Here is a 23,446-nt window from a genome sequence, read left to right as displayed (position 1 = left end):
GGTTGACTACTGCAAGCTAAAACAATTTAAGCAAGGGTTAAATTTAGGGCTTGTCTCCACTTGGATATTTACCAAAATAACTATTCTGGAATAATTATTTTGGTAAATGTCCGAGTGTAGACAAGCCTTCAGAGCATTTACATTATGGTTTTTCATTAAACTGATTTTAAAATGATCTGGTTAAACGAGTGCAACTTTTCTACAAGATAGTTAAGTCCCAAGCAGACTGCGAAGAGCTACAGAAGGATCTCACAAAACTGGGTGACTGGGCAACAAATTGGCAGATGAAATTCAGTGTTGATAAATGCAAAGTAATTCAAATTGGAAAACATAATCACAACTATACATATAAAATGATGGGGTCTAAATTAGCTGTTACCACTCACGAAAGAGATTTAGGAGTCACTGTGGATAGTTCTCTGAAAACATCCATTCAATGTGCAGCAGTAGTCAAAAAAAGCAAACAGAATGTGGGGAATCATTAAGAAAGGGATAGGTAAGATGGAAAATACTATATTGCATCTATATAAATCCATGGTACACCCACATCTTGAATACTGCGTGCAGATGTGGACACCTCATCTCAAAAAAGATATGTCGGAATTGGAAATGGTTCAGTAAAGGGCAACAAAAATTATTAGGGGTATGGAATGGCTTCCATATGAGGAGCTATTAATAAGAGTGAGACTTTTCAGCTTGGAAAAGAGACAACTAAGGGGGGATATAATAGACGTCTATAAAATCATGACTGGTGGAGAAAGTAAATAAGGAAGTGTTATTCCTTCTCATAACACAAGAACTAGGGGACACCAAATGAAATTAATAGGCAGCAGGTTTAAAACAAACAAAAGGAAGTATTTTTTTCATACAACACACAGTCAACCTGTGGAACTCCTTGCCAGAGAATGTTGTGAAGGCCAAGACTATAACAGCGTTCAAAAAAGAACTAGATAAGTTCCTGGAGGATAGGTCCATCAATAGCTATTAGCCAGGATGGGCAGGGATGGTGTCCCTAGCCTCTGTTTGCCAGAAGCTGGGAATGAGTGACAGGGGATGGATGACTTGATGATTAACTGTTCTGTTCATTCCCTCTGGGGTGCCTGGCATTGGCCACTGTCAGAAGATAGGATACTGGGCTAGATGAACCTTTGGTCTGACCCAGTATGGCCATTATTATGTTCTAGTATAGGTAGGCCCTAATTCATATTTGAGGCTAGAAAGGAATAAGAAAAATAAGTGGCTGATAAACTTCTTGACTTCCTACCATTCCCCGTAAGGACAAAAACTGCAAGCAAGCCACAGGCTGCAGAGGGGATGGAAAACTCCTCTGAGTGCTTTTTTGGATACTTGCCATTCTATGAATACTTAATTATATATTTAAAGCAAAACAATTTTTTTCTCATATTTAGCTAAATTTTTTTTCACAAATACGGTCTTTTCTTGTCTACAATCCAAAGTCAGTTGTTTTGGAATCAGGAAAGGTCTCTGCTGCTCCATGTTCTTATTTCACCAGTAATCTCTTCATTTTTACTAATGGCATGCATTTAAATCCCTTTAAATATTAACAGTGGTGCCAGAGAATACAAGTTCAGCACAAAAAGGCCTGTCTGAATTAGTACAGAATTTCTGAATAGGTGTGGGCTGTGGTTATTATACTTTAAGTAAATGAACTTTGCTGCAGTAATATCCCATTACTACAGATCATATATACTGCTGGAAAATAAATCAGCTTGTCAGCAAATCTGGGTGTTCTGACTTTACATACATTATACAAATATTTAACATGTGTGCCTTTGCTCTCCACTGTACTACTCTTGCTTGAATGGATTTTATACTACTCTTGCTAGCTAAAATACTGCAAAGTGGCATGAAGAACAGGGTGACGCTGTAATCCTTTTCATTCAGGGTGAGAGAGTCTAAGGATAGGACTGGGAGCCAGGCATTCTCAAATTTTAATGCTGTCTGTGACACTGATTCCGTGTAAGGCCCGTTTTATGGGTTGGTTTGGTGGTCACTTGATGGTGCCATAGCAGGAGCAGGGAGGATTTCTGGTGCTTGGAGGCTTGGCCACCTCAGGACTCTTGTCTAAAGCAAGTCCTAACCTAGCTCCACTTCTCTTACCTCCATGAACACTTCTCCTTTCCCATCCTGTGCTCCCACTATGAGCCACCTCTTTCCATTGCAGGTCCCAGCTGCTCTTTCATGCTGTGAACCAAGGAGCAGAGAGAGACGACCACAGAACCTAAACAACCAGGTACTTGAATTCAGGAACTGTGTCTGTAGCTAGGCGGTGTGGCCTCCCTCTCACGCTGACAGAGAGGAATCACTCCTTGCCCTCTGGTGGATGCAGCCAGGCCAGGGCCACCCTTTGCACCAGAAGCAGAGGTTGTGGAACAGGAAGTATAAGATGCGAGACCTCTAGCTCAGTTGAGGGAGAGCCCAGGAAGGAGTTGGATGTCTCTGCCTTGCTGCTGGCCCTTGAGCCAGGGACTGAGCTGTACCAACCCCTGCCCCGGAGGAATTCCCCAAGGAGCTGCCGAGGACCCTGAGGAGCCTGAGGGCCCGTGAGCGACGAAGCCCTTCGAACAGATAGCGATAGGAAGTAGCCCAGAGAAACCAGACATTACTCTGGTTGTGTTTGCTGAATCCAGAGTTGGTGTGTTTTGGGAGGATCCCTGCTGACCCAGGGGAGGATTACTCGCCACTGGTAGGGCTTTGGGCTGGGACTTGGTGGAGTAGGTTGGGCCTGGGTCCTCCTACTCTCTGCTGCCAGCCCCACTCCTGGGTGGCAGCCTACCCACTTTAGGCCAGATGGCCTCCATTTGTTTGCTGTTTGCCTACCCAGGGAGCTGGGCCATAGACTGCAGTTGCTCTGCCCTGCCCAAAGGGCTTGAGCCTGACACTGTCTGCTCCAAAGATACAGCTGGGTTGAAGACTGATAATTGCCCTGTTCTGCCCCATTGGCACATACCATGCTAATTCCTTGTCAGTTGGCCATCAGCCAATAGGTGGCATGGAGAGGTGGAGTGGCCTCCCTCCGAGGCTGATAGGGAGGAATCACTCCAAGCCAGTGTGCAGTGTCCGAGAAGGGACAAGGTCTTTGGTTGTCTGATATTAGGGCTATGTGAGGGATTTTAATAGAGATGGAAAGAAAGAGGAAGGACCCACAAACATGGTACGAGAAAGGCACTCTCACAAGGCAGAGAAGAGTGTATTTCTCATACTATTAGTGTGCTAATATATAACCTCTCTAAAATTATTAGAATTTTGAAGCTTCCACAGCAAACTTCAGGCTTCATTTTCAGTAGGACTATGTATGTCCCTGCATATGGATTTCGGTACTTAACTGTAGGCATTCAAGTTTGAAAACTTAAGACTTTGTTTTGTGGAACTGAGTTTTGGTAACTATCAAAACTATTTTGGTACGAGTAGGACAATACTCACTCAATCTGTTACTAGTTGAATCATAGAATCGTAGGACTGGAAGGGACCTTGCGAGGTCATCTAGTCCAGACCCCTGCACTCATGGCAGGACTATGTAATAACTAGACCATCCCTGACAGGTGTTGTCTAACCTGCTCTTAAAAATCTCCAGGGATGGAGATTCCACAACCTGCCTAGGCAATTTATTCCAGTGCTTAGGCACCCTGACAGGAAATTTTTCCTAATGTCCAACCTAAACCACCCTTGCTGCAATTTAAGTCCTTTGCTTCTCATCCTATCCTCAGAGGTTAATGAGAACAAATTTTCTCCTTCCTGCTTGTAACAACCTTTTATGTACTTGAAAACGGTTATCGTGTCCCCTCTCAGACCTCTTTTTTTCTCCAGACTAAACAAATCCAGTTTTTTCAATCTTCCCTCATAGGTCATGTTTTCTAGACCTTTAATCATTTTTGTTGCTTCTTCTCTGGACTTTCTCCAATTTGTCCACATTTTTCCTGAAATGTCACACGCAGAACTGGACACAATACTCCAGTTGAGGTCTAATCAGCACAGAGTAGAGTGCAAGAATTCTCGTGTCTTGCTTACAACACTCCTGCTAATACACCCCAGAATGATGTTTGCCTTTTTTTTTTTTTTTTTTTGCAACAGTGTTACACTGTTGACCCATATTTAGCTTCCACTACGACCCCAAGATCCCTTTCTGCAGTACTCCTTCATAGGTAGTCATTTCCCATTTTGTATATGATTGTTCCTTGCTAAGTGGAGTACTTTGCCTTTGTCCTTATTTAATTTCATCCCATTTACTTCAGATCATTTATCAAGTTTGTTCAGATAATTTTGAATTGTAATCCTATCCTCCATAACACCTGGAACCCCTCCCAACTTGGTATCATTTGCAAACTTTATATGTACTGTCTATGTCAGTATCTAAATCATCAATGAAGATACTGAACAGAACCTGCAGGACCCTACTCAATATGCCCTTCCAGCTTGACTGTGAACCACTGATAACTACTCTCTGGGAAGAGTTTTCCAACCAGTTATGGACCCACTTTATAGTAGCTCCATCTAGGTTGTATTTCTCTAGTTTGTTTATGAGATGGTCATGTAAGACAGTATTAAAAGCCTTACTAAGTCAAGATATATCACATGTACTGCTTTCCCCCCATCCACAAGGCTTGTTACCCTGTCAAAGAAAGCTATTAGGTTGGTTTGACAAGATTTGCTCTTGACAAATCTATGCTGACTGTTAGTTATCAACTTATTATTTTCTAGGTGTTTGCAAATTGATTGCTGAATTATTTGCTCCATTATCTTCCTGGGTACTGAAGGTAAGATGACTGGTCTGTAATTCACCGGGTTGTCCTTATTTCCCTTTTTACAGATAATCACTATATTTGCCCTTTTCCAGTCCTCTGGAATCTCTCCTGCCTTCCATGACTCTTCAGAGATAATTGCTAATAGCTCAGATATCTCCTCAGTCAGCTCCTTGAGTATTCTAGGATGTATTTCATCAGGTGACTTGAAGATGTCTAACTTGTCTAAGTAATTTTTAACTTGTTCTTTCCCTATTTTAGCCTCTGATTCTACCTTATTTTCACTGGGATTCACTACGTTAGACATCCAATCACCACCAACCTTCTTGGTGAAAACCGAAACAAAAAAATCATTTAGCACTTCTGCCATTTCCTCATTTTTTCTGTTACTGTTTTTCCCGCCTCATTGAGTAATGGGTGTACCCTATCCTTTGTCTTTCTCTTGCTTCTAATGTATTTGTAGAATGTTTTCTTGTTACCCTTTATATCTCTAGTTTTGTGCCTTGGCCTTTCTAATTTCATTCCTATATCCTTGTGTTATTTGTTTATATTCATCCTTTGTAATTTGATCTAGTTTCCACTTTTTTGTAGGACTCTTTTTTGAGTTTCAGATCATTGAAGATCTCCTGGTTAAGCCAGGGTGGTCTCATGCCATACTTCTTTTCTTTCCCACACAGTGGGATTGTTGGCTCTTGTGCCCTTAATAACGTCTCTTTGAAAAACTGCCAACTGTCTTGAACTATTTTTCCCCTTAGATTTCCTTCTCATGGGATCTTACTTACCAACTCCCCAAGTTTGCTAAAGTCTGCCTTCTTGAAATCCATTGACTTTATTGTTCTGCATTCCCTCCTACCATTCCTTAGGATCATAAACTCTACCAGTTCATGATCACTTTCACCTCAGCTGCCTTCCACTTTCAAATTCTCAACCGGTTCCTCCCTGTTTGTCAAAATCAAATCTAAAACAGCCTCTCCCCTATTAGTTTTCTCCACCTTCTGAAATAAAAAATTGTCTCCAATACATTCTAAGAACTTGTTGGATAATATGTGCTCTGCTGTATTATTTCCCCAGCAGATGTCTGGGTAGTTGAAGTCCGCCATCACCACCAAGTCCTGTGCTTTGGATGATTTTGTTTAAAAAAAGCCTCATCCACCTCTTCTTCCTGGTTAGGTGGTCTGTAGTAGATCCCCTACTATGACGTCACCCTTGTTTTTACCCCATTTATCCTTACTCAGAGACTTTCAACAAGTATTTCCATCTCAACCTCAATCCAAGTGTATACAATTTTAATATATAAGGCACACCAACACCTCCTCTCTTTTTCTCCTGCCTGTCCATCCTGAGTAAGCTGTACCAGTCTATACCAATGTTCCAGTCATGTGTATTATCCCACCAAGTCTTTGTGATGCCAACTATGTCATAGTTGTGTTTATTAACTAGCATTCCAAGTTCGTTCTGCTTATTCTCCATACTTCTCGCATTAGTATACAGACATCTAAGATACTGATTTGATTTCCCCTCTGTGTTCTCTCTTGTCTCTCCCTTATCCCTGCTATAATGGCCCATGCTTCTCCCAGATTCTGACCCTTCTCCCAGGTCTCCATGTTTTTGATTTACCTGTAAGATTTTGTCGCCTGCCCTCACCGAACCTAGTTTAAAGCCCTCTTCACAAGGTTACCCAGTCTGTATCCAAATATGCTCTTCCCCTTCCTTGATAGGTGGGCCCCATCTCTCCTTAGCAGTCCTTCCCGGAACAGTATCCCATGATCAAGGAGGCCAAAGCCCTCCTGACGACACCATCCTTGCATCTTGGAGATGAATGCCTGGCTACATCTGTCTCTGTCTGCGCTCCTACCCGGGACTGGAAGGATCGAAGAGACCACCACCTGTACCACAAACTCCTTCACCATTACTTCGAGAGCCCTATAGTCACTTCTAATCTGCTCAGGGACATACCTCACAGTATCACTAGTGCCCCATGAATGAGTAGCATGGGGTAGCAGTCAGAGGGCTGGATGATCCTTGACGATCCCTCCATAACATCTTGGATATGGGCCCCGGCAGGCAGCACACCTCCCGAGATGCCATGTCAGACCGACAGATGGGTGCCTCCATCCCCCTCAGAAGAGAATCACTCACCACCACTACCCTATGTTTCCTTCTGGGAGTGGTGGCTGTGATCATCCTAGCCTTGGGGGTATGTGGCTTCTTCTCCTCCACCTTTGGGGGCAATTCCTCATTGCTTGTTGCCAGGGCAGCATAACGGTTCTTCATCACTATGGTGGGTGGGTTGGGAGTAGGGGTGGAGCACTGCCTGATGCCAGAAGTAACCAGCAGCCATTGTCTGCCCTGTGACAGAGCCATATCCTCCTCCCTCAGTGGCATGACAGCTGTCTTCTCTAGCTGGATAGCTTCCTCAGCCTTGGATGTCTGTCAGTACTGTCAATGAATCCCTCATAGCACAGTCCTCTCTAGCTGGATGCTCCTCAGCCTTGCCACCTCCTCCTGTAGCTCTGCCACCTGCTTCCTGAGAGATTCCACCAGCAGACACCTTTCACAATGGATAGTCCCCACAGTCTGGCTTTCTTAGTGGGAAATACAGGCCACAGTCTCTACAAATCTACCCTGGGATCTGGGTAGAGGTATCCATGGTCAAGTTCTCTGTCTGGATACAGGTGGAGGAGACAGGAGCAGTGTTGGCACTCGCAATGTAGCCCTTCATAACCATAGCAATTATATTACTATTCCCTCTTACAAACTTCCCTGTTTGCAGTCCCCTGTTTGTGCAGTCCCCTTGGTGGTGTAGCCTCTGGCTTTTAAGGCCTTTTCTCCTAGGTAGGTCTTACCCCCTTTTGTTCAATCACACAGAGGGAGGGTGATCACAAGGCTGATTGAGGCTGATCAAGGATGATCCAGGGAACAAAGGCTCAGACAGTCCACAAAAACACTATCCCAACTGACCCCGTAACTTTAAATAACCTCAGACTAAGAGAGAGAAAAACACAAACAGCCAAACAAACTCACTCACCCCGAGAAGATTACTACTCGCATCTTATTCATTCAGCAGGGGGATCTCATTCTTCCCCGTTTGCAGTCTCCTGTTCACTAGCTCGCATGTGCATGCACGTTAGCATGCACAAGTAGGCTCTTTTTAATATGCAAAATGAGCAATTACATTCATAAGTGTCAGTTTGCACGTTATTGTCTGTTTTTTTTGTGCAAATGCAGGTTCTTGCAGAAGCAGAGGCTATAATCGTTTTTGCAAGCATAATGTTGTTTCCTCCTTGGAAAAATTTGCCCCTAACTGCTACTTATGGGCTAGCTTATGCTTTAACAGTCTGCCTTCCGTAATGAGTGGTGCATAGCTTCACTGCTCCACGAGCAGAAGAGGAAGATTCCTCAGAGTGACACAACGTTGGGAATGAGTAACCTGATGTGTGCCATCTCAGCAGTGCAGGCTGGCATGCTGAGGTGTAGAATCTTTGTTCCAACCATTCCTTGCCCACTTGCTTGGATGGGAAGTAGTGGGAACGCAGTACCTGCTTACTCCTTTAAGGGAGGCTGCACAGTAATGTGAGGTGCGGAGAATTACTTTTCAGGCTGGGTCACAAAATGGTTCTGTATCTCCAGCTTCCCTGCAGACTGGAATGAAAGAACTGTGCCTGACAGGAGAAGTCTTCAAGGAGTAGGAAAATCAAGCACACAGACAAAAGGAAAATGCATAAATAGTAGGAACACTTTCTATTCAGCCAGCCTACATGACTGGTGCTCTCTTGTGACTCAGAGAGAACTGCAGAGCACTTTTAGACAAAGTTGGAGAGGCAAGTGGTTTGTGGAAAAAATACCTAATTTATGCCCTCTAATGCTATCCAACTTCTCCATGCTATTTGGGTGGCCTACACCGCCTCCTATCTACCCCCCAAATATCCATTAGTGGAATAGTTTATTAATTACAGCCTTGCTACTGACATGCCATGACTTTGATTGATGATTAAAGAGCTGTTCTGTTAAATGTACCAGGCAACATAAGACTGAAATTACAGCTGTACTCTGAAAAGTAACACAGCATAAAAAAAATAAGTCTTCTGGGTTTCCAGTTTTGTCTCTTGATTCTGTTTCAAAAAATATTTTTAAACTATCTGCCCTGGAAATTTCAACCTGGACTCTAAAGGTCTGGCTGGGTTCTTTTTATTTCTGGATCATCACCAATGATCAAGATTCCACAGCTGGAACTTAGTTATCAATTCTGTGAATTGTACATGCCAAAAAAGATGCCAGCTCATTCTCCCAGAGCAGAATTGTGTGCAGTGCTAAGAATAAAAAGCAGTGAAAACTCATTTTACTTAGAAAAGTAAGCAAATAGACTGTGCATAGAAACAGGGAGTAGAACTCTGGAGGATTAAGAGATGCTATTTTAACATCTTCATTTTTCTTGAATTTTTTAATTGTCCATTGATTTCAGTGAAACGAAATGAAGTGGAATGGTGGTTGGTTTTCCCTGCACCCTGTGCTGAAGAACCAACTAGGAAAGGGTTAACATCTGATGTCTGTATGCTTGTTAATTACATAAAAAGGACAAAGACTACATGGAAATGGCAGCTAGCATTATCTGCCATGGATTAATGTGTAGTTTACAAATCCAAAATATTCTGTTCAAAGATCTACTATGTTATAGACACTGCAGTTTTTTTCTTATGTGCACGTTAAGACTTTCCCCCCACCCTCCCCCCCAAAATCAGGAGTATATAACACTGAAGGTTTCAAAATCCCTTTTGAAATTTCTAATTATTTCTAATAATTAGAGTGCAGCAGTTGATGGTTACCACAGTGATGGGATTGGTATAAGAACCCAAATACCAGAATAGAATGATTAGTAATGGAACAGTTATAGACTTAAAAAAAAAAAAAGTGGTTGGGGGAGGCTTAGATTTTGTTTGTTTAACTTTACATTCCTAAATTAAAGTCAGGACAGTAAATTAGTGGCAAAAAGCTCTATCCACATTCTCTAGTAACATAAAATCTATAGTTCATAGCATGATTGACCATATCCCTGAGCAGCCAGTTTCACATTTAATCTTTCAGTGAAATTAAAAAGGAAAAATATTGGAGGCAACAATTATTGCACGTTATTGCGCAAATGACAGTTTTCTTTATTCTGATACAATTATGAAAGTCAAAAGGTCAGGATATGAAATTCTAAGAACATCCCCATAGCTGATCAGTTAATCCTGGGAATGCATAACAAGGACTGCATAGTCAGTCATGAAATTTTAAAGAGCTACGGTAAATCTCTGTGCAAATATTGCCTTCATTTTTACAGTAAAGCAGTTGAGTGATATTCAGAATGATCACTTATCTCTATTCTGTAATCCATTTAACCCCTAGTGCACCTTGTTTTATACTCTTATTCCCTCTGCAATGGTCTTTATGGAAGAGAGAAGTAGAAGGGTTAAAAATTAAGATCACAGCCATTAACTCAAGTTTACTTCACATCAGCATTGCTCACCACAGGCTGAGTAATTGAATCATTCTCTAGTGAAAACATTTATCTGCAGCCCTCTGGTGCAGCTGCTTAACATGCCAGTTTGACATTGTTCAGAGTTCTGTCTACAAGACCCCATTCCATTCTTGCTGCAGTTGATCAGAAATAATAAGCATGTGCCAAGCAAGAAGTGTACTTCCTATAAGCAGTGACACAAGAAAATGAAAGCTAAGAGAACCAATTCATCGTTACCTCTTTGAATTATAATGGGCATTCAGACATTCCTTATTCAAACTGTGTCTGCCAATTACATCTCCAGGAACGGGCAAAAGACTAAATTTTTTTCAGAAATCCTTTAAAAAATCCATTGCAACTCTCAGGTAAGCTTTCTAGAAAGTTTTATTAACCAAATCTCCCGAACTATTTACTTTTTCTATATTCCTTTCCCTGTCATTAGCAATTACAAAGATGCTACTACATAATTAGAAACTTTTTCATTAACCTCCTTTTGGCTGCTCAAATTCAGTGATTTTAAAAAAATCTGCTGTGCCATTATATTTGTGTGCCAGGTGCCTAACAGAATGTAGAGAAGATGGTTCCCTGTCCCACAGAGTGTACAATCTAGGCCCTGATCCTGCAATCTGATCCATACAGATGGATCTTCACACACATGTGGAATCCCATTAAGGTCAACAAGACTGAACAGACGCAGAAGTCCATCTCCTTGAATCAGATTGTAGGTTTGGGGCTTACATGGAAACATAATATAACAAATGATAGAGACAGATGAAAAATAGACTACAGGGTCAATAAGGGAAAGGAAGTTCACAGGCACAAAAATAAGGTCATATGATTAAATGTGTAAAAAAAAAAAAACCAAAACAGTAGCATACAAATAACTGTGATATAAGCCACAATGCTTCCTTCACATCAGTGGAAGGTAGCTATAATATATAAAAAAGAGAGCTGAATGGGGGCAAAACAAAGGGAGTGGCAGCTTTGCGAGATGCACCTCTCTATTGACCAGGCTGTGAACTCTTTATTCCCAATAGTGAGCAGCAACTTCCAGGAATAAACCCATTGACGTCAATGCAAACGACTCACTAGTGGGAATAAGGGGTTCACAATATGGCTTCACGTGCGTGTGGTATGTTGGGGGACTCAGTGAGTAAAAGCAGGTATCTAGTGGAGAAGCAGCCAGCCTATACAGCATGCTCCCTGCAAAGGTATCTAAAGTCCACTATGACATAATGGTCTGCATTAATTAACTGCAGACGTTAATGTGGTGCGGACTAGCATTAATTCTCCATGCAAAGGATAGTATTGGGGGGCACAGTAGCTAACTATGCCACCAGATGTGTTGGGGGAGCATCTGGAACGAAAATTGCTTTGTAGGTCTGGTTGAGGAACCATAACATGACACAGGTCTGTGCTTCCTGACTATCCCCAACCGATGCAGCCTCCCCGTTTCCCCTGCCAGGAAGCCTCCATCCCTGTGAAACTGGTGGGAATATATTACCAAAAAAATAATAATCTTTTTTCAGTAACGTTTCCTTTTCTCATGTGTGTCATTCTATATGAGGGAAAGATGGGGCACACAAAGTGTAGATTTTGATGCTCCCCAAATCAGATATGATGAATAATTAGAGAGGAGACAGCTATCTTCTGTTTACACAGAAACACCTTGCTACTCATCAAAAATGACAGGAAAGGAAATAAAGAAGAAAATATGTGACAGGTTAATGGAGTTATAGTGGGATAACAGTTTTTAACCCTGTGCCTTACCCTCCAGAGGCTCTGCTTAAATTCACATCAGCAATGACATGGATTAATGAAGGAGTTGTTCTATTCCATCTAGAGTGCTTATTTTGGAGAAATTTAATTTACATTAAAGATGTAAGGGAAAAAGGGAAATAATGAACTTATCACAATGTGATTGCTTATAGGAAAAAAACAGAAGGATAAGAGAGTACATATTACAGCAGGTGGGCACCAGCAACACTTTGGCTTAGAATTATGACAAACACTTATTTTTGAACGACTATGTGTCAAACTGGTCCTTAGGATTCTACAGTGGTATTTTCAGCTGAAAACTCAATACTATGGGGGCTACAAGACTAGATTCAGACTGGGTGTAGCAGATATTTGGAGCTTTCAACTGAAGTCAGTGGGAGTTGCATTTAATTACACGAGGACTGAATTTGATCCATATTATTGATTTAAGCATGTGATGACCTGTTTTACCAAAATTCAAACATGAACCGTAACCTAACCTTAATCTGATTTAAACACTGCTCCCTTGGCCTATCTCTGGTCTTAATACAATAGCACTATTATATTGAACAACACATTTTATCTTACCCCTGTGCTGTGAAAACAGAACTAATTCAAACTCTAAAGTGGACTGTTCGTGCACTGAATTTTTTGGTAAAGTACAAAAATTTTAAATTAAAAATTTTTCTTTTTTCTTTTTTTCTGCTGCTGAAGTACAACCTAGAAATATGCCAAAGGTTGTCAGGTAATGTTCAGTAACATCATTATTCAAAATACTTTTTAACCTCTTCTAGTCATTGGTTGATAATTTTATTTCTTGGCATGACTGAGGCATGTAAAAATCTCCCAACAAAGACCAATGTTCATTTGTACGTGTAAAAATTCTAAATATGTGTCCAAATTTTAAAACTTCAGCATGTAGTTAATAGTCAAGTATATACAATTTTGTGTTACATCCCTGAATGGACTAGTAAAATCTATGGGACAGGAGGTAATATCTTTTACTGGACCAACTTCTGTTGGTGAAAGAGACAATCTTTTGAGCTTACACAGAGTCCTTCTTCAGGTTACTGCAATCAATAGTAAATTCTGTGAGCATTTTATACTGCTTATATGTAAATGATACTTGTCTGTGTCATTAATATGGCCCTACCAAATTCACGGCCATGAAAAATGCGTGTCAGACTGTGAAATCTGGTCTCTTGTGTGCTTTTACCCTATACTATACAGATTTCACGGGGGAGACCAGCGTTTCTCAAATTGGGAGTCCTGACCCAAAAGGGAGTTGTGGGGGGGGGGGGGGGAGGAGAGGAGTCGCAAGATTATTTTAGGGGGTTGCGGTATTGCCACCCTTACTTCAGCACTGCCTTCAGAGTTGGGCAGCTGGAGAGCGGTGGTTGTTGGCTGGGCACACAACTTTGAAGGCAGTGCCCCGCCAGCAGCAGCACAGAAGTAAGGGTGACAATACCATACCATGCCATTCTTACTTCTGCGCTGCTGCTGGTGGCGGCACTGCCTTCTGAGTGGGCTCCTGGCCAGCAGCCGCCGCTCTCTGGCCGCCCAGCGCCACCACCAGCAGCAGCACAGAAGTAAGGGTGGCAGTACCACAATCCCTCCTACAATAACCTCGAACTCCCCACATCTCCTTTTTGGGTCAGGACCCCTACAATTACAACTCTGTGAAATTTCAGATTTAAATATCTGAAATAATGAAATTTACAATTTTTAAAATCCTGTAACTGTGAATTTGGTAGGGCCCTAATCATTAATTACTGAACACCACCTGAATCCCTGGGCCAAATTTATGAGCAAGGATGGATTATTTTAAAGTTCATTTTATATATTCATAAAGTATATTTTAAACAAATATACCTTAGTTTACCAAACATTTATTAAAGATTTCTTTCATGCTTCCCCGTCATTCATAAAATGACCTACATTGGAATGGATTCATAAGACCACTACTTTTTTCCTTCAGATACCTCCTTAAGACTGACCTCTGCTCTGATGCCTATAAGAAATCAGCCCATTAATGATGGCTCAAGGAATAGATGGGGACAATTTGACATGTTATTTTTAATAATAAAAGCACGTATATACAAGTGATATGATTGTGTCTCTCTCTCCCCCAGAAGTTGTTGTATATCACTTGTCGTCTTTATGGCAAGATCTTTGGATCAAAGACGGTGTCTTGTATTGTTTGTAGAGCACCTAGCAAAATGGGGCTCAAATCCTTTGTGTGCTACTGCAGTATCAATATGTAGAAATTAATGCATTGCTCTGATAGCTATTGCCCTTTTCCAGCAGCTCAAGTGATACTAAAAAGGGTCTGTGATTACTACATGTTGTGATTGTGATTGGGTATACAAACCCTACACTGGGCAACAAGCAGTTGAGCTGCTTTGGGGTCAGCTAGCCTTGCCCCATCACACCTGCAAAAGATGCACAGACTGGAAGAGGAGTTGAAAAGAAGCAGAAGAGCGTCCTTGTGAGCAGACCAGGGAAGAGAAAAGACTTCTAGCTTGCAGCTCCTGTGTTTTGTTTATGGACTATCCTGGAAGGGGAGAGACTTGGGACTGACCTGGCCAGAAGGCCAAGACACAAGAGGAGGCACCTGCCTCCCCAAGAGGGAGAGAGCTACCATGCCATGCCTGGCTGCGAAGAGATGCCAAGCGGTGAGCTGACCCCCTTCACAGCCTCTGGGATAGACTTTGGACAATAGCTGAGTGGTAGGAAGTGGCCGAGGAAAGGCAGCCTTAATGTGCTCCTGGGTATCAGACCCTTGTGTTACCCTCATGGGGCCCAGTGCAATGGGAGGGCCCAAGTTCTCCCACCAAAAACCCCCTCTGCAGGTTGAAGGGCCAAAGCCCTGACTGCTAAACAATGCTCCCCAGGAACAAAGACTATCACACTTGTACACCATATTTGACATGCATTCATCTAGACTAGGAATAAAAGTATGATGTTAGTACTTGACTAGTTTAGTACATGTTAAAGGTAGGGTGCCTTGTCTAGACTAGACTTTTAAAACATGGTAGCAAGTCGCTGCTAATGTGTGGTAACATCACAGCTTAAAGCCTAACCTAGGAAAGGATCACACCGTGCAAAGCGCTGGAATTAAAGTAGCAGGATTCAGTTCCAATCCAACATAGAGTGGAAAAATACTGACATGTCTAATACCTCTGAAGGTTTTTTGCATTCAAATATGATAGATTAGGTTCCTACTGCACCACGTCTAATATTTTGAAGTCATGTTAAATAGTAATTTGGGGCTTTGAATCTTTTAGATACGTAGTTCTGTAGATTTCATTTATTTGACTGTTTACATTTGCCTGAACTAAATATTTAAAATAGCCTTAAAGTGTGTGTATGTTTGCTAGGGTGAGGGGAATGTTAGTTTTGTATATAAAGATAGAAGGAGAATTAAACTTGAAAATAGGAAAGATGGGAACCTTATTTACCAAATGTTACAGTATAATAGTGAAAGAGAAGGAAGGCCAGAAAACTTACGACTGGTAAATGGGAATGGAACAGTAAGCAACTTGTACAGTTATCCCCAATGAATGAAATAAACAGTTTTCACCACTCTGCTCTATAGCCTGTTTTATTTGTGTCACATAAAATCTTTCCATTTTCCTTTTACTTTTTTACTGATTTCTTTCTGATCCTGGAACAGTTCAGTCTAATAAATTGCAAAGCTGTTTGATGACTATGCTAGGTTCAAATCAAAATGTTAATCCTTACTTTTATTTGTGAGTGAATTGTGTCATGTTAGCATTTGTTATGGTTGACTGCACTACAGAGGGAAAAAAGTATTGTAAATTTTGATGCAGTGCAGCTGTACAAACCGTTATGTAAGTGTCAGTTTTTAATTGGCTGTCTGTGTGCTTTTTTCTCTTGATCTATCTGAATGTTAGTAAATCATTTTGTGGTGGCATATGGTAGAGTGAGAATAAATTGTGTGTCTATATATATAAATTTACCATATGGGTGTTTATATATCGATATTGTTCTTAGCTACAGTATATATCTTTATATTGTAAATAAGATAGTACAGTGGGTCGAGAGGTTTTATCACATGCACACTTAGTGTATAATATATATCAAATCACCTCAAGACATGTCACTTTTTGGTGGCTAGATGTCACAATGGATTATTCACTGGTTTTTCATCTCTGTAGATCTAGGACCAAGTTCAGCTCTGAACTGGCTAGAAATCCAATGAAAACTCGTGTTTAGTCCAGGATTGAATTTGGCCCATAATCTCAAATTTTGTTTTTGTTAGCTCATAAATGAAGATTAGCTTGGTGGTCTCCTCACTGTCTCTAGTGGGTCTTCGTCTGCATCATACGCGAGGCAAGTAGGCAATGTGGCCATTCTTTCTCATTTGATCTCAAATGCAAGAAGAGTCCCAGCTTGAAAATTGTCATCTGAATGTCCAGTTGTAATATGTGTATCCAGGGATGAAATATACACAAGAATATCCTTGATGTACAGATAACCTGGTGAGAAATCCAATGAAGGCTAGTGAGATTCCTGGAAGAAATAACAGAGCTCTTATTTAACATCATAATGGACTTCTCAAGATTCATTGTTCTGAGAGATCTGATCATCCACATAGACAACACATCTAACAGCATAGTTCGCTATTTCCTACTTACTGTAGATTTTTCTCAAGTTGTCTTCAGCATCACCCACAAAACTGAACACACGCTAGAGCTCATCTTTGGCATTGTTGTCCACTCTAACTGATCCAATCTGTCTTCTTGCATAGACCATCACCTTCTAATGATAAAGATTAAATGAATCAATAATTTCCACTTTAGTGAATGAAACTTCTAGAAAATGTCCAGAAGGAGTTGACAAACTAGCAGAACACTACAGTCAACTGCTGACTGAAGCCATTGATTGCTCCCCAAAACCCCTTCCCTCATACCACCTCTGTAAATTACTGTGATTTTTCTGAACTCTACCTAGTGAAGCAAAAAACCAGTTGAGTGAAGTGCGTATGGGGCAAGATCCACTTGGCAACCCGTGAAATTCTCAAGATGCAACTTCATATTGTAGCAACACAACTCTTTCATCACAGCAAAACTTAGCATTTCTCCCTCCGGTGTTGGGACCTGGAGAAAATCAGTCCTATGATGGAGGTTTAATTTTTAATGTTTCCTTATTTAAGAGCAGGCCCTAGGGTTGGCCTTGAGGGTTCTTTAAACAAACAGACAAATTTCCTAACTCCCACTGGAGTACTTCCTCTTATGCTAGCTACTAATCGCCAGTAACCCTCTCTAACCCACACTGTGTTGGGAACCCAGGTCCCCACCCCAAACAGAAATAAACACAAGATTTCCCTTATAGAGAAAAAGAATTCTTTACCTGGGAAGAACCTTTTCCCCTAGTGGCACACAACTCTTTTGCAGCTTGCTTTTTATCCCTCCTCTCCCCGCTCTCTCCTAACTGTGATCAGTTTTTTAGAGATCACATGTTAGACTCTGGTGACCATAATTAACCTGAGGTAACTTCTTTTGGTTCATAGGAAAAGGGGCTTTAAGACTGATATACCTGGCTTCAACCATCCTTTAGATCTGTCAGATCTGACTTTGTCACACTATATACTCAACAGCCATAAAGAAAACTAAAGGGACATATGACACAACTGAATCCTTTGTGTCCCTCTCAGACACAACTGCGCCAGCTTGCTAAAGCTCAGCAGAAGTGTTTCATACGTCTCTAAAACTGACCTCCTGTCCTTCATGAAAAGTGAAGTCCAGTGGGAAACACCTAGTCCCCTTGATAACTGAGATAACCTGTGCCTCCCTCAAAAAGGCAAACTATCAGTTATCCTAATGAATGCAGTACTCAGACCTTGGAGAAGCCAACCCTTAAAACAGCCTCACGGAATGCCACCCACTCTCCAATCCCAGTTTCTTTGGTAAAGTTTATTGAGACCCCCAAGCTCCAGCAATATCTGTCAAAATCTATATATATCACAGTCATGTTTCAGACCTGGCAATGGCACCAAAATGGTCCTGAGGAACATTGTCTGTTGTTCATGGCACTAAGGGACTACCTTCTTCTGCTCTTAAGCAACAAATCAGATTCTTTGTTGATATTGCTAGATCTCTCTGCATCCTTCAAAACCATGGATCATATATGGTACTGATGACAAGCAAACAAAATCTTATCTGAGAATGGCTCAGCACTGTGTAGGATGCACTTGTTCCTTTCATATAAGTTCCAGAGAGTCGAGATGGGCACCTGTTCCTTGTCAAAATTGTTAAATAGACAAATTATCACCATCATGCACTTCTGCATAACTGACAGTCCCTTCTCGAGACGCTCAGTACTGGAACAGCTGAAATGATATGAATTACAAATAAGCCATGTTGTCAAAGCTGTTACTGGCACGAACAGACTGTGTAGTATCTGCTGGCACTGTACCCAACTCATGCCATGTTCTAAATCACTCTCATTAACTAAAACTCACCCACACAATCTTTAGCAAAAAAACACATGATCTGTAAAATACATACAGATGACTGTTCATGCGAATAGATTTATTGTTGTCAAAGGAAGAAATTTGTCACCTTTCTAAATTGTTACAGTCACACAGTATATAATTTAGGATAAATCTTTAAAGCCCATATACAATAATCCATCAGTGCTATGGCCTTTTAAAATGTGTATGAAATAAAAAATGTTGAAATTATTTATGAATGGAGCTACTGGTAAAGATTTGGCAAGGTTCACTTCATAAATAATCTGATAAATCATGGAAACAATGAATTACATTTGTACCAGTCAGAAGTGAACTAGTTAGGTTAGACTTAATATAATAATATTATTCTTAAAATATAATTATTAATGATACTTTTGTTGTTTTCTTTCTTTCAGATGGATATCATTGAATATACAGATAGAAGTATGGGGATAGAGGACAGCATTACTTTATACTGCTGATGGAACTCTTTGAAGAAAAGAAATAGTATAAATAGGTAAAGGTTAGAAATCAGTTATACTTTATTGATGTAATTCTTGTAAATTTAATGTAATTCTAGGAAAGCTTCAAAAGAATGATACATTTGTACACTTGTTTGCATGTATATTACCTCTTTGGAGATAATTAACACATCATTAGAATCATAGACTCAAAGACTAAGCTCAGAAGGGACCATTATGATCGTCTAGTCTAACCTCCTGCACAACGCAGACCACAGAATCTCACCCACCCACTCCTGTAACAAACCCGTAACCTATGTCTGAGCTATTGAAGTTCTCAAATCGTGGTTAAAGACTTCAAGGTGTTGAGAATCCTCCAGCAAGTGACCTGTGCCCCACATTGCAGAGGAAGGCGAAAAACCCCCAGGGCCTCTGCCAATCTGCCCTGGAGGAAAATTCCTTCCTGACCCCAAATATGGCGATCAGCTAAACCCTGAACATGTGGGCAAGACTCACCAGCCACACACCCAGGAAAGAATTCTCTGTAGTAACTCAGATCCCACCCTATCTAATATCCCATCACAGGCAGTTGGGCATATTTACCACTAATAGTCAAAGATCAATTAATTGCCAAAATCATGTTATCCCATCATAGCATCCCCTCCATAAACTTATCAAGCTTAGTCTTGAAGCCAGATATGTCTTTTGCCCCCACTGCTCCCCTTGGAAGGCTGTTCCAGAACTTCACTCCTCTGATGGTTAGAAACCTTCATCTAATTTCAAGTCTAAACGTCCTGATGGCCAGTTTATATACATTTTGTTCTTGTGTCCACATTGGTACTGAACTTAAATAATTCCTCTCCCTCCCTGGTATTTATCCCTCTGATATATTATAGAGAGCAATCATATCTCCCCTCAGCCTTCTTTTGGTTAGGCTAAACAAGCCAAGCTCCTTGAGTCTCCTTTCATAAGATAGGTTATCCATTCCTCAGATCATCCCAGTAGCCCTTCTCTGTACCTGTTCCAGTTTGAATTCATCCTTCTTAAACATGGGAGACCGGAACTGCACATAGTATTCCAGATGGGGTCTCACCAGTGCCTTGTATAACGGTACTAACACCTCCTTATCTCTACTGGAAATACCTCGCCTGATGCATCCCAAGACCGCATCAGCTTTTTTTCACGGCCATATCACATTGGCAGCTTATAGTCATCCTGTGATCAACCAATATTCCGAGGTCCTTCTCCTCTTCTGTTACTTCCAACTGATGTGTCCCCAGTTTATAACAAAAATTCTTGTTATTAATCCCTTAATGCATGACATTGCACTTTTTCACTATTAAATTTCATCCTATTCCTATTACTTCAGTTTACAAGGTCATCCAGATCTTCCTAACTGATATCCCAGTCCTTCTCTGAATTGGCAGGACCTCCCAGCTTTGTGTCATCCACAAACTTTATTAGCACATTCCCACTTTTTGGGTCAACGTCAGTAATAAAAAGATTAAATAAGATTGGTCCCAAAACCGATCCCTGAGGAACTCCACTAGTAACCTCCCTCCAGCCTGACAGTTCACCCTTCAGTATGACCCTTTGCAGTCTCCCCTTTAACCAGTTCCTTATCCACCTTTCAATTTTCATATTGATCTCCATCTTTTCCAATTTAGCTAATAATTCCCCATTTGGAACCGTATCAAATGACTTACTGAAATCGAGATCAATTAGATCCACTGCGTTTCCTTTATCTAAAAAATCTGTTACCTTCTCAAAGAAGGAGATACGGTTGGTTTGGCATGATCTACCTTTTGTAAAACCATGTTGTATTTTGTCCCAATTACCATTGACCTCAATGTCCGTAACTACTTTCTCCCTCAATTTTTTCCCCCAATACCTTGCATGCTACACGTGTCAAACTAACAGGCCTGTAGTTATCTGGATCACATTTTTTCCTTTTCTTAAAAATAGGAACTGTGTTAGCAATTCTCTAGTCATACGGTACAACCCCTGAGTTTACAGATTCATTAAAAATTCTTGCTAATGGGCTTGCAGTTCATGTGCCAGTTCCTTTAACATTCTTCGATGAAGATTATCTGGGCCCCCCGGTTTTAGTCCCATTAAGCTGTTCCAGTTTGGCTTCTACCTTGGATGTGGTAATATCTATCTCCATATCCTCATTCCCATTTGTCATCCTACCATTATCCCTAAGCTCATTAAAGACTGAGGCAAAGTATTTGTTTAGATATTGGGGCATGCCTAGATTATCCTTAACCTCCACTCCATCCTCAGTGTTTAGCGGTCCCACTTCTTCTTTCTTTGTTTTCTTCTTATTTATATTGATATAGACTTTTTTACTATTGGTTTTAATTCCCTTTGCAAGGTCCAACTCTACATGGCTTTTGGCCTTTCTCACTTTATCCCTACATGTTCTGACCTCAATAAGGTAGCTTTCCTTGCTGATCCCTCCCATCTTCCTACTCCTTGTAGGCTTTCCGCTTTTTCTTAATCACCTCTCTGAGATGCTTGCTCATCCAGCTTGGTCTACAATTCCTGCCTATGAATTTTTTCCCTTTCTTGAGATGTAGGCTTCCGATAACTTCTGCAGCTTTTGATTTAAAATAATCCCAGGCATCTTCTATCTTTAGATCCATAAATTCTTCAGTCCAATCCACTTCCCTAACTAATTTCCTTAATTTTTTAAAGTTAGCCCTTTTGAAATCAAAAACCCTAGTCACAGATCTATGTTTGTTTATCCTTCCATTTAGTTTGAACTGAATTAGCTCATGATCGCTTGAACCAAGGTTGTCCCCTACAACCATTTCTTCTATGAGGTCCTCACTACTCACCAAAACCAAATCTAAAATGGCATCTCCTCTTGTTGTTTCAGCAACTACTTGATGAAGGAATCCATCAGCTATCGCATCGAGGAAAATCTGAACTCTATTATTATTACTAGAACTTGTCCTCCAGTCTATATCTGGGAAGTTAAAGTCTCCCATGATCATACAATTCCCATTAGTATTTACTTCATTAAAACCATTAAAGAGGTCCCTATCCATATCCAGATCAGATCCTGGTGGTCTACAGCACACCCCAAGCACTATCCCAGGGAGGCTCTAGTAGCTTTCTTCCCCAATGTGATTTTGCCCAGACAGACTCTGTCTTATCCATTCCATCAGTTCTTATTTCTTTACAGTCTACCTCATCATTGATATACAATGCTACTCCACCACCTTTGCCTTTATTTCTGTCTTTCTTAAATAGCACATACCCTTCAATACCTGTACTCCAGTCATGACGACTATTCCACCATGTTTCCGTTATCCCTATAATATCTGGTTTCACTTCCAGCACCAGTAGCTCTAGTTCCTCCATTTTTTTACCTAGGCTTCTCGCATTGGTGTACAAACATCTTAATTTTTGCTGTTTGGCTTCGCTCACATTCTTTAACCGATTAGGAATGGACATTCTACCGCCAGTATCACCTATTAGACTGGTAACTACACTGCCCTTCCTCCTTATGTCCATTCTCCTACCTATGGCTGTATCCTTTCTTACTTCGTTTTCTTCCTTCTCAATGTTAAAATCCGGCTTGGAGATTACCTGGACGTCTCCCAACCATCTCCCCCAAATTCCTAGTTTAAAGCTCTCTTAGTCAGTTGTGCCAGTCTCCGTCCTAGAAGTCTATTTCCCTCCCTACTAAGTTGAAGTCCATCCTGAGAGAACAGTCCTCTGTCCATGAATGCCTCCCAGTGGCCATACATCCCAAAGCCTTCCTTATAGCACCACTGCCTGAGCCATATGTTGATCATCATAATCTTATCACACCTTTGTTGCCCTTTTCTAGGAACAGGCAGAATCCCACTGAAGATCACCTGAGCCTCGATTTCCTTAAGCATCTTCCCCAGCCTGGCATAGATGTTTCCCTTGATACGTGTCAGTGAGAATCTAGCCATATCATTTCTTCCCACATGAAGGACAATCAGTGGATTCTTTCCCGTTCCTGTGAGGTATTAGGACAAAACCTAGACCTTGTTGTAAATTCAAGGAAAATTATCTTTAAGCATTTTCAGCATCTAATAATTTAGGGATTACAGTCTGTTAATTAATTCAGAATCCCCAGATTATATGTTTATTATATAATATGCCTTTTTTTGTTGTTCATGTCAACGCTTTTTGAAGAAGTGTTATTTCTTGGTAGTGTGACTTTTATCAGTAAGTAGTGAATAATTTGAATCCCCTTTAAGAAGTCTTTTCTGAGATGTAAAGGTTCCACATGATGGAATTTCTATTTTTGATATTCCATGTGTTATGAAGGAGACCAGACTAGATTATCGTAATAGTCCTTTCTGGCTTAAAGTCTATGATTCCACAAGATATATGCTAAATCAGGGCATTACACACTATTAAATCTAGTGCAAGAAATGTTACACTTTTGAGGCTCCCCCCCCCCAACCTTAGGTGTTCTTATTCTTTTTAATCCACTTTGGTGTTC

General features: G+C 40.9%; 1 protein-coding gene across 27 annotated transcripts in view; it reads left to right on the top strand.

The window, feature by feature from the left end:
- Nucleotides 1–23,446, top strand: part of AOPEP (aminopeptidase O (putative)) — a 393,415-nt gene that overhangs the window by 21,150 nt on the left and 348,819 nt on the right. For 17 of the 27 annotated variants that reach the window (XM_043547078.1, XM_037901726.2, XM_043547087.1 and 14 more), the window contains exons 3-4: nucleotides 2,186–2,254; nucleotides 18,910–19,010. The gene's annotated coding sequence lies outside the window, so the exon portion shown is untranslated. Of the gene's footprint in view, nucleotides 1–2,185; nucleotides 2,255–4,719; nucleotides 4,776–6,478; nucleotides 6,958–18,909; nucleotides 19,011–23,446 lie in introns of all 27 variants that reach the window. The other 10 variants (XM_043547076.1, XM_043547079.1, XM_043547083.1 and 7 more) reach the window with 3 other exon arrangements.

Source organism: Chelonia mydas, chromosome 5 (genome assembly GCF_015237465.2).
Source record: "Chelonia mydas isolate rCheMyd1 chromosome 5, rCheMyd1.pri.v2, whole genome shotgun sequence".
NCBI lineage: Eukaryota > Metazoa > Chordata > Testudines > Cheloniidae > Chelonia > Chelonia mydas.
Note: the sequence above shows the minus strand (reverse complement) of the source record. Positions and strands in the feature narration are given on the sequence as shown.